The sequence below is a fragment of the Mustela nivalis genome, assembly GCF_964662115.1.
Source record: "Mustela nivalis genome assembly, chromosome: 3".
Lineage (NCBI taxonomy): Eukaryota > Metazoa > Chordata > Mammalia > Carnivora > Mustelidae > Mustela > Mustela nivalis.
In genome coordinates, this window is record NC_139022.1 from 129280290 (window position 1) to 129291976 (window position 11687).

An 11687-nucleotide genomic window follows, 5' to 3' on the forward strand; every position below is an offset into this window, starting at 1 on the left:
TTACAAAGATTCCTGCCTCTGATTTTATTCCATTAGGAAACCTTTTTCTTTCAAACACATGAAATAGATCACCTCATGAAGAGAATGTATCTAAGATACTCTGCTCGAAACGATTTTTGGCAAAATGCATCACTATCTTATCAGATAATGGCAGAGGCTGAGAATACAGATTGGGGGGAGGGGAGTTGTGTGACTGTGCTGAATACCCAGTAAGCTTAATATATATTTTATAAAAAGTAATGATTAGAGCATATGACTTGTAGAAAAGAATAAAAGTATATTTTTGTTTATTTTTATTTGGACTTCATTTAGTTCCCAAAGAAAATTAGGAGTGGCTAGTGGTATATACACTCCCTCTGCTTTATTAACTGTTCTACTGAAAGTTTTGCTGATGTCCTAGAGTACAAATTCAAAGGAAAGGACATTATTACACATAGTACTTTCTCCTTTACTGAAATTAAATTCAGCTTTTTTTTATTTCTGTAAGAATAATATACTCGATGAGATGAAAAGGCAGTAATAATTTGAGAATCAGGCAGAGAAACAATCATGTGGCTCAGTCTTTGTTTTTCACAAATGGAGAAAAAAAACATTGAGATAAAAATCAGGGTAGTGAACGTTTGAAGGGTTTACATGGCAATTTTTTTCAAGAATTATAGGCATGTCCTAATGTCTAGAAAACATCTTGACTACCGTCTTATAAAATTAGTAAGAATCATGAAATCTCAAAGATCCTGAGATCAGTTTATGGAATGATCATTTTTAGAGAGCATTTAATCCAATGCTTGAACATCACAGTAAGGAAACAAACATTCCAGAGCACTAAAGTGACTTTTCCAATGTCACATTTAATAGTGGCTATTTGGAGGGGGCTATATTTCAAAATTATTACTGTGTGGTGTGCTCCCAGGCAATTTATTCTAGGGGAAAAGCCATGGGCTAGGATGCAGGTTTTCTCCCTTCCACAAAGTAGGTAGGTGTGTGTATGATTTAGAACACACTGATTTCCTGAATTTTGTTAGAAGGTCGAACCTTGATTTTTGAAAATCTAACAAAAACACCTAAAGTAACAGCATCTGAACCAGTGTCAGAGATCAAAGACTGGAAGGTCTCCTGTTTAGAAACTAATGTGATGTAATTCAAATCAGATTTCAAAACTAGGTAGAACACTTTATGTAATTACTTCCCTTAAGGAAGGGAGACATGAGAACACCTTATTTCAACTAAAAAGGCCTTTATTATATTCAGTTGAGGCTCCACCGGTTAAAAGACTAAAAAAACTTCCTTAGGTTTCTGAAATATTTAGTAACCCAGTTTCATAAGATCCCATCACATCACAGCAGGATGCATGTTTGAGAGCTCTTCAATATAAAAAAGTTTAGACCAGGGAAAAAGAAGAGCCAATCCAGTGGAGGAAAGTATTCTCTTTTTTGGAGTTTTACCTTTAGTAATTAAATTAATCAAGTAGATATATTCCTTTTCCTTCCATAAAATACAAATTTAAAGACCATTCAAATACAAAATGCTCTCAAAATCATGCTAATTGGCTCTCTGGTAAATCAAGAGATGACTTCTTGATGAAGAAAATAATGATGAGCTCTCAAGGGAATGTAAGGAAATCTGATTTTTAAGAGTAGTCCCAATTATATTTTTTTCAAGTTACAAATAAGAAGAAATACTTTAGAATGGAAGCTTGAGAAGGGTTCCTGAAAGGGAGAGTAATGGTGATAATGCATCATCTCTAAATCTCAGAGTAAAAAGGAGGAAACCTCTGAATTACAACTTACAAGTTGAGTAAGAAGACAAACTCTCAGATAATAGGATGAAGCAAGGTGCCCCACTTAGTTTCACAGTTATGGTTTTCCCCAAATATAAAGACTTTGTAATTGCTCATACTCCATTATTGTATGTGAAAGAGAAGACCATTTCCTACCTCTGTGCTGCAAAAGAAATGCTTAAAATTTATAGCGCAGAGAAATAGAAATGTTCCTGGAATCCAGAAGCCTGGCAGTCTCAGTTGGTTGCCCCATCTGCCTATTTCTTTGCAACAGAACCTCCATTTTTTTGGATATTCACTCTCACATGGTTCAGGGGAAAAAAAAAAAAAAAAAAGAGGATAATTATGTTAGGTCTCAAACCCTTTGGTTGTGATTGATTAGTTATGAATGTGTGACCCAATCCTGACTAAAGAGCTAGACAGGAAAATCAATGTAGCTTCACAAACAAACAAACAAAATGATGTGAGAGTTGGGGACCTGGGTGGCTCAGTGGGTTAAAGCCTCTTTCAGCTCAGGTCATGATCCCAGCGTCCTGGGATTGAGCCCTGCATCAGGCTCTCTGCTCAGCGGGAAGCCTGCTTCCCTTCCTCTCTCTCTGCCTGCCTCTCTGCCTACTTGTGATCTCTGTCTGTCAAATAAATAAATAAAATCTTTTAATGATGCAAGAGTAAAAATATCTTTTTTACTAGATATGGCCATATGTCAAGATGATAACACAAAACTGCTATAAACATCTTGCAACCATAAATAAAAATATTTCCAACTCGCTGAAGATAAGAGAGGACTAACATACTGAGCATCTGGGTCCATGAGATCGTTGACTTGCAAAATCAATTCTGGAATCATCCATTGGCTGAGCACTGAGAAACAATTTTCCATGGGTCTCTTTATTTCTGTACCTCTTGCAAAAAGCAGTACTGACTACCTGTGTTTCTGACGACATTTTCAAGGACGTTTGTATAATGAAGAGGCTTGGAAGATAGAGGTACTGTCTCCTTCTGTAACAGAGCCAGTGTGTTTACTTTTCAGTATGATGAAATTAATGTTTACCTCCATAACAAAGCATAGGCAAGACTATCAAAAACGATTCAGGTTTCCTAAGTTTAGAGGTCTTCTCTTTTAATGCAACCAACTTTTTGGGCACATATTACCTGGACCTTTTAATTTCCATGTGGAAATGGGATGCATGGAACCAGCAAAAACTGATACTCTGGCTGTTGTTAGTGTTGTTGAGTAATAAAGCCTTTGTTTCTGACCTAGAGTCTGGTGTTCACATGCACTCATGAAAACTGTTACAGGCTATTTTGGCTCAGGAAAGTGAAATCTCAGGCTCTGAGATGACATTTGCAGTTATTCACATTAAATTTCCTATTGTGTGAAGTAATATCTATCCCCAATAATTAATTTCTTTTTAATGGGATATTCTACGGTTCATGGCTAAAATCAACCACTGAGATATTGTCAGAAAACTGTACATTTTTGGAGGAGAGTAACATATTTTGTAGGTATATGTTTCATGCTATCATAAAGTCAGAGGCAGTATATGAAAGAACTGGAAGAACTGGATACCTCTGAGATCTTAGAAAACTATTTGCTCCTTTGGCCTAAGTATTCTTTCTCATTAAATGGTGACAGTAAATATGCTCTACCTATATATGCTCTTATATAAAGGCCAGGCTTTGCAGGCAAGATAGTTGTTTTCACTGAATTAAAAAATCATACAATTTTACATGATTATTCTCTAGAAATAAACTTAGAACTGTATACAGAATTAGTATCTCAATACAACATTTTTTATTATAACACCAGGGTTCACAAATGGCAAATGTCTTAAATTCTACAATAAACACCTTTAATTTAACATAATTTGGGGGATAGAACTGCAAAGAAATATCTTAGGCACAAGTATAGAACTTTTTTAAAGATTTACTTATTTTAGAGAAAAAGAGAGAGAGAGAGAGGACACACATGTGACTTGGGGGAGAGGCAGAGGGAGAGGATGTCAAGCAGACTTTATGCTGAGCATGGAGTCCAATGTGGGGCTCGATCCAACAACCCTAAGATCATGACCTGAGCTGAAATCAAGAGTCAGATGCTCAATTGAATGAGCCACCCAGGTGCCTCTAGAATCATTTCTTTAGATAACTCAAATTTAAATATGTGCTCCAAAGGGCAACCAGAAAGAGCTTTTTTTATTTTCCCTTCTTTTCCTTTCTTTTTTCCTGTTGGTATAGCATAGACTTTATTTAATGAATATTTTGTGAAGTACCTGTTAGTGGACAGAAATGGTGTTAAAAATTCTTTATCTTGGGATGCCTGGGTGGCTCAATGGGTTAAAGCCTCTGCCTTCAGCTCAGATTATGATCCCAGGGTCCTGGGATCAAGCCCCACATCGGGCTCTCTGCTCGTCGGGGAGCCTGCTTCTCCCTCTCTTTCTCCGCCTGCCTCTTTGCCTACTTGTGATTTCTGTCTGTCAAATAAACAATAAAATCTTAAAAAAAAAATTCTTTACCAGTTTTTCTTTCCTTTGGCTTTCCTTTCTAGAGGAGAACAATATGACAAGTGGCATGTGAGGTAGAGAGGGAGGAAGGAGTTGAAAAACTGCATGGAGGTATGGAATGGCAGGGATGATGGTCAGGTATGTTAGGCAGACTAGAAGATGTGATCACCAACAATGGGAGTAATGAGAAGAAAGTTAGAGATGACAGAAAAGATGGCTGGCATGGCTAGAGTTTGGCTACATGTATGTATTACATAAATAAGCATATTTACTTATTTGCTATATTGAGCAAATAAGTAAATGTACTGAGAATAATATGAAGCCCCTCGAAACAAGAGAAGATCTTAACAAAGAAAGGTAAAATGATGGAAAGAAAAATGAGGTGCTAGACTAAAATTAAAGACTCATGATTTTGTAATATATATATACAGCTATGTGTATAATAGTTTTAGTTGTATGTATGTATATGTATTCATATACATATACATCCAAGCTCTGCATATTGACAGGGCAATAATACTCTTGTAACAGTCAGTACAGTGAGTGCTAAGACACTGGTTTTCTAACTGCTGACCTCACTAAAAGGAACCAGGGCTTCTTGAAGTACCAACTTTTCCTACAACTAGGACAGGGAAAGTAGGAGATGAGCTTTGACTATCATATTGTGCCTTAAATTAAGGTAATGCTCAATGAATGTTGAGGGTATCCATTAAAGTCCCCAGAGAAAGGATTGTTTCATAAGTGTCTCGTGAGGTGATGCCCCAAGAAGTGTGTAACAACATTTCTGCAGAATTCCTGCCAAAAGTGCATGAACTGAGTCAGGACAGGAAGAATTACCACATGGACTCAGGTTGAGAGGCCTCCTCTCTTTGAACTTGTCAAAGACACAAAAGTTTACAGAAAAACTCTGAGGGACTGAACCAGGATGGAAGAATCAGAAAAGACCTAACAATTAGATGTCACATGGTATCTTGGATAGGAAACAGAACCAGAATGGGAAAGTTGTCACCGTTGGGACAATTGACAAAATTCGAATGGGAACTTGGGATTGAGTGGTAATATTGTGCCAATTTTAAATTCCTTATTTTGAGGGTTATGTGATTATTATTCAAGAAAATATACTTGTTTGGGGAACAGAAATAATGTACTGTTTGGAGTAAGGGGACATTTTGTTCACACCTTACTCTTGAAACTTCAGAAAAAGATAAAAGATAATGGCTGTTTATATACAAAGAGAGAGAGAGAGATTGGGAGACGGAACAAAAGTGGCAAAATTAAAAAACTGGAAGATCTGATATTTATACACTAATATTGAAGCTCACATAACTATTAGAAAAAATGCAATTATTTCCATTTAAATTTAAGATGGGTACTCAACATATCATTTGTTAGTCCAACAAATATTGGGATTCTGTATTGTTTGTCCCATATTTTGGGTGCACGACTTACAGAGGGAACAAGAAAAATAATTTAGATTCTGGTAGAATTCATATAACCATGGAGGTCTGTGATTCCTTTTCTGAGGTAATTAATTCATTATGACATTATTTTCATTTATGCTATTTTTAGACATTCCAAAGACCCCATGGAAGGTAGTGAGGAAATATGAGCAGAAAGTTATAACATTCAACCAAATAATAAATACATCCACTGAAGCCTGTACTTTATAACAAATGTACTCTATTTCTTAATTTCTGGGATCTTGAATCTTGAAGGTATGTCATTTCCATTATTGCTACCAGAATTATGAAGAGGTTGCTTTTTTTTTTTTTTTTTAAGTTTTTCAAAGACCTTTGTAAGTATGATCTCGTTTGTCAGGGCTGAAAGCAGTCTAGTAGTGCACTGCCTCTTCAAATAATAAATACTGTATTTCTTTCCTTCCAGCTCCCAGTTCCTTAAATTTCAAAGGTCAGCAGCATTCTGAATAAAAGACTAGAGACTAAAAACCTTTATAAATTGTGGTGAAGGCCCTTAGTGGAAACATTATTTTTAAAGTGTTTAAATCAAAACAATAAAAAAGGTGGTTTCTACAATATTTTTAACACATTTCTTCCAACTCCATTTTTTAAACAATAAAACTTTTATTGACTTTAATTTTTTCTTATTCTGTTCTGTATCTTTCATAAGTATAGATTTCCAAAACCGCAAAATATATTAAAATTCTTAAAAATATTTGCAATCTCACAAAGGGTCTATATTTTATTTCCCTTTGTTTTGTTAAGTTGCAATACTTTTTGCCACTGTAGTGTGACAAATGACTAATAAGAATTATCCTAGATTCCCTATTACTGCATATTGTGAATTTACTTGATTTCTCTGTGAATAGTAGTTATTTGGAATATATGCATAGATGAAAAATCGATTTCAACCTAGAACATATTTGTCTAATGGCTGAACTATCTCAGGCCCAATGCTACTATACACATGAAACATAAATGACACATGCAGAAAAATGAAATTGGACCATTTCCTTACACCACACACAAAAATAGACTCAAAATGGATGAAGGACCTCAATGTGCGAAAGGAATCCATCAAAATCCTTGAGGAGAACACAGGCAGCAGCCTCTTCGACCTCAGCCGCAGCAACATCTTCCTAGAAACATAAATGAAAAGTAATACTTTAACCAGAAACTCATTTTGGTAATAAATGAATAAGAATCCAGTAAAGAAATCTATTAATATATTCATAAATAAGGGGTAGAGAAAATTTAGAGAAAAGTGTGACTCTCTAATTAAGGAAGTACCAGGAATGGCTTTCTGTGGAAGAGAAAAATAGCCAAGGTTTTAAAATCGAGTAGAAGTTCATCAAACCAAAAACTAGGAGTACCCAAAGATACAGAAGAATAAGACAATAATAGCATATGAGGAATATATTCATTACTGCCTCAACACAAAGTATGGGTGCATGTGAGATGGATGGGGAGGACTGCTTATAAATGTGAGAACGGAGAGAGATGTAGGGGCCAGATCATGAAGAACGTTGAATGCCTGCATTTTATCCTACAAAGTAAAAGAAAATGAAGAGCTAATAAAGAACATTAGATGGAAGGATCACATGGTCCTAGGAAAAAAAATTAAAGAAAACCATATTTAGCAACTGGGTAGTACACTGGAATAAAGTACATCCTAACAATGGAAAATATGTAAGTCATCATTACACACTGAATATTTTATGTATGAAATTATATCTAGGTTCAGTGTTTCATTCATATTAGAGTTGCCACCTGTACAGCAGGGTCCTAGTCCACGTGAGGCTGCTCATGCTGCAGAGGTCAGGCAGTTGGACCAAGAAAAAAGGAGACATATCATTTGGTGTTTAGAGACATGGGATGCAATCATTAACTTGTGTCACCATGTGCCAAGTTCTATGCAAAATCCTCTTTTTCCCCATCCTAAAAACCCAAAGGCAGCACATGGGGTCTGCAGGTATATGTGTGCACATGTATATTTTGCCCATTCCTAGTTCATTCTCCACACAACAGCTAGAGTGACTAGTTCAAAACCTCAAAAACTCAAATCAGATCATCTTACTCTTCTAGCATAAAACTTCCAGTGGCTTCTACTGCACCTGGAATAAAATGTGAATTCCCTTATATAACCTACAGCATCATGCAGTATCTAGACCTTGCCTAATTCTCAAACACTCTCCTTGTCACCCACTAATTTCTGACCATTTTGTCATCCTGTAGCATAACCCAGGCTCTCCCCTAAAATAAGGCCTTTGACCTTATTGACTTTTTTGCATAAGATGTCTTTCCTACTAGCAGAGTGGCTACTTTATATACTTTATGTTAGAGATTAAATGTCACTCAGCTCTGAAAGGCAAATCCATATGGTTCAAATTAATATTACATAATGTTGCTTTTCATGGCCATGGTGACATTAAATGTTGGAAAAAAGATAGAAACAGTTGGCACAATGGGATGCCCATAGGGATTGGGCCCAAATCTATAGTAAAGATTGCAATTGTGCAACTTATGAACTGTGACTGGATAAATTCCTTAACAATCTCTTAGCTTCATTCATTCAATTTTGCATTCACAGGTTCATTCATTTGTTCACCCAAGCACTGTTATAGACAGTGAGGATTAAGCAGGGACCAAGACAGATAATACCTCTGCATTTCTGAAGCTTTCACTGATGACAGGGGAGATAGACAGATAATTATAATTTCAGAATGATGAGTGATATGACTTGGATACAGCCTCTTTTCTACAGTTTGACAAAGAAAGTCTTCCTTAGAAAGCATTTTGGCTAAGTGAAAAATGTTATATAGTGAAATTAGTGACAGAATGTCAACAAGCACAAATCCAGAAACAATAATGGAGATACTGGAGTGCTTTGGGAATAAAATTTATAGATACTGAGACCATTTTACAAGGTTCCTATTTTAGGAATTAAGTTAAGTGTAAGATATACAGCATTGTACATGAAACCTGATCAGTATTCAATGTTAGTTTCCTTCCTTGTTTTATGGGACTAATGGAGACTGAGAAAAAGATAAAATCACACTGATATTGGGCCAGCACTGTTATTACTTGCAAACTCATACTTTCATATTTTGTTTGTGTGTACCTAAATGTGCCAACTTATATGAATCACTGAAATATATTATACAGTAGGGAAAAAGTTATTTTTTTCCAAATTCTTGATCATATTTCTAATAGTATATTGATAACCATTTCTAGCAATAAGAACTTCCTAGTAATATAACGTTAAAAAAGGGGATTTAATTCAAACCAATTTTATTTTGAGTCTATGATCCATCATTTGCTAGTTATGTAAACTTTGTTTAAAGTACCTCATCTATGTGCTATGGTGAGTGCTGTGAAGTGTGTAAACCTGGAGATTCACAGACCTGTACCCCTGGGGCTAATAATACATTATATGTTTATAAAAAAAATTTAAAATAAAAAAAATCAATGTGTGAACTCAGTAATAAAAACATCATTTAATTATAAAAAAAACCACCTCATCTTTTTGCTTAATTTTCTTATCTATAAAAGAATTTCAATCATAAAGCTAACATTTAGTGTGCCTATAATGTCTCATTCCACAAAAGCATGTTACGTGTGCTAAGATATATTACTCACAGCCACCTTCCGATATATTCATATGATTCTTATTCCCACTGTACAGATGAGGAATCTGATGTACAAAGGAGGAATCTGATTTACAGATAGGTCACTTGCCCAATGTCACACCATGTGAGTTTAAGAACAAATATTTGAAAAAAAAGAACAAACACTTGAAACTAGTCTACATATGGTATGAGTGAAAAATTAATATCTGTCATTATAAACTATTGAGAACTTGTGGTTGTTCATTATCACAACACAGCTGTTGTGTTGTTGGAGTTTTAATACACTCATGCATTATGACTCTAAAGAGACAGCTACTGTATAAGCATTTCTCAAACATATTTAACATACTCAATATAACAATTATTACATATAGGCAGTGTTCTAAGAACTTTATAACTAACTTGTTTAATTTTCATATCAACACAAGGAGAAAAGTACCACTTAAAGCTATATAGTATGTATGGACAATGGTATTATGCAGTATATTTCCCTTAGAGCTGAGGGTACTGAGTCACAGAGCAATTAACTTGCTCAAGTTCACATAGCTATGATGTTGCAGAACCAGGCCGTTAAACTAGGGTACTTGAGTATGTGTTCCTGATCACCAAGCTATTAAAACTTCTATGTATTGATAACATGCTCCACAAAGCTTGTGCTTCTTCCTTGCAGAATTCATGTAGCAAATTTCTGAATGTCGGAAATGTGGTTATCTTGAGTACAGAAGGATCTCAGATAAGTAAGTCTCTGAAGGACTACCATGAGCTTATGTAGGTTTCTGTTAGAGAATTAATTCTTCCCTTGAAGAAGAAAGATGTTATATATCTTTCTTATTCTCAAGAATAATCTTTATTATATCTTCCTATTAGATGTTGTATACTCAAAAGATTTGGATGACTAAAAGTTTAAATGAGGCTACTTGATGTTTTATCATAATTAAAATACAGCTCTTAACTCTTGTTCCTGAAAGATTTCACTAGCATTTGTCAATTTGTGGCATTATGGTACAGAAAATGAAATTATTTTCTTTAACTTTCTTATTTTAAAAAGTTCGGAGTTAATCCAAGTTAAAATTGGATAAAAAATCCAATTTTAAAGCAATTGGATTGCTTTAAAAACATAATCTATTGGCGGCGTCCCCGCGTGTGTGCACCTAATCTCAGCTGGTCCGCCTGAGACTCCCTGAGCGCCAACCCTAGTCCCCCGCGCGGTCCCATTTCCGCTCCAACAAGATGAAAGAAATGATCATGAACCAGGAGAAACTCGCCAAACTGCAAGCACAAGTGCGCATTGGTGGGAAAGGAACTGCTCGCAGAAAGAAGAAGGTGGTTCATAGAACAGCTACAGCAGATGATAAAAAAACTTCAGTTCTCCTTAAAGAAGTTAGGGGTAAACAATATCTCTGGTATTGAAGAAGTGAATATGTTCACAAACCAAGGAACAGTGATCCACTTTAACAACCCCAAAGTTCAGGCATCGCTGGCAGCGAACACTTTCACCATTACAGGCCATGCTGAGACAAAGCAGCTGACAGAAATGCTACCCAGTATCTTAAACCAACTTGGTGCAAACAGTCTGACTAGTTTAAGAAGACTGGCTGAAGCTCTGCCCAAACAATCTGTGGATGGAAAAGCACCACTTGCTACCGGAGAGGATGATGATGATGAAGTTCCAGATCTTGTGGAGAATTTTGATGAAGCTTCCAAGAATGAAGCAAACTGAATTGAGTCAACTTCTGAAGAAGATAAAACTTAAAGTAAGTTACTGGGAGCTGCTATTTTATATTATGACTGCTTTTTAAAATTTTGTTCATGGATCTGATAAAATCTAGATCTCTAATATTTTTAAGCCCAAGCCCCTTGGACACTGCAGCTCTTTTCAGTTTTTGCTTATACACAATTCATTCTTTGCAGCTTATTAAGCTGAAGAAGCCTGGGAATAAAGTTTGAAACAAGATTAATAAAGTTCTTTGCCTAGGATACGGTTCTACTTTTTATTTCATTAACACTGATTTGTACATGGAAAGCAAAGTTGTTTATAGAAAGCTAATCATGGCATGTAATATGGCTGGTAATCTTTGGTGAAATTTGATTAAAGATTTTAAATGGCCGTATAATATAACAACAGTGGTATAAAGTTCTCATATTTTAAAACTTGTCTCTAGCTGCCCTCAGAGCTACAGTGGTGTAAGTAATGGGTATAATTATAAGAGATAGAATATTGCTTAGTGGGTGAGAAAGAGTTTCTCTTAATATTGTCTATATTGTAAGTATATACCAAGTGCCTTTAACATATTACTGCACTTAATTTTCTCTCATTTAATTC

At 35.4% G+C, this 11687-nt stretch overlaps 1 pseudogene across 1 annotated transcript; it reads left to right on the top strand.

Moving 5' to 3' along the window:
* Window positions 1–10504: 10504 nt before the first annotated feature.
* LOC309861720 (transcription factor BTF3 pseudogene) lies at window positions 10505–11483 on the top strand (annotated as a pseudogene). Its single transcript has one exon. The product of its transcript is annotated as a transcription factor BTF3 pseudogene (transcript).
* Window positions 11484–11687: the final 204 nt, after the last annotated feature.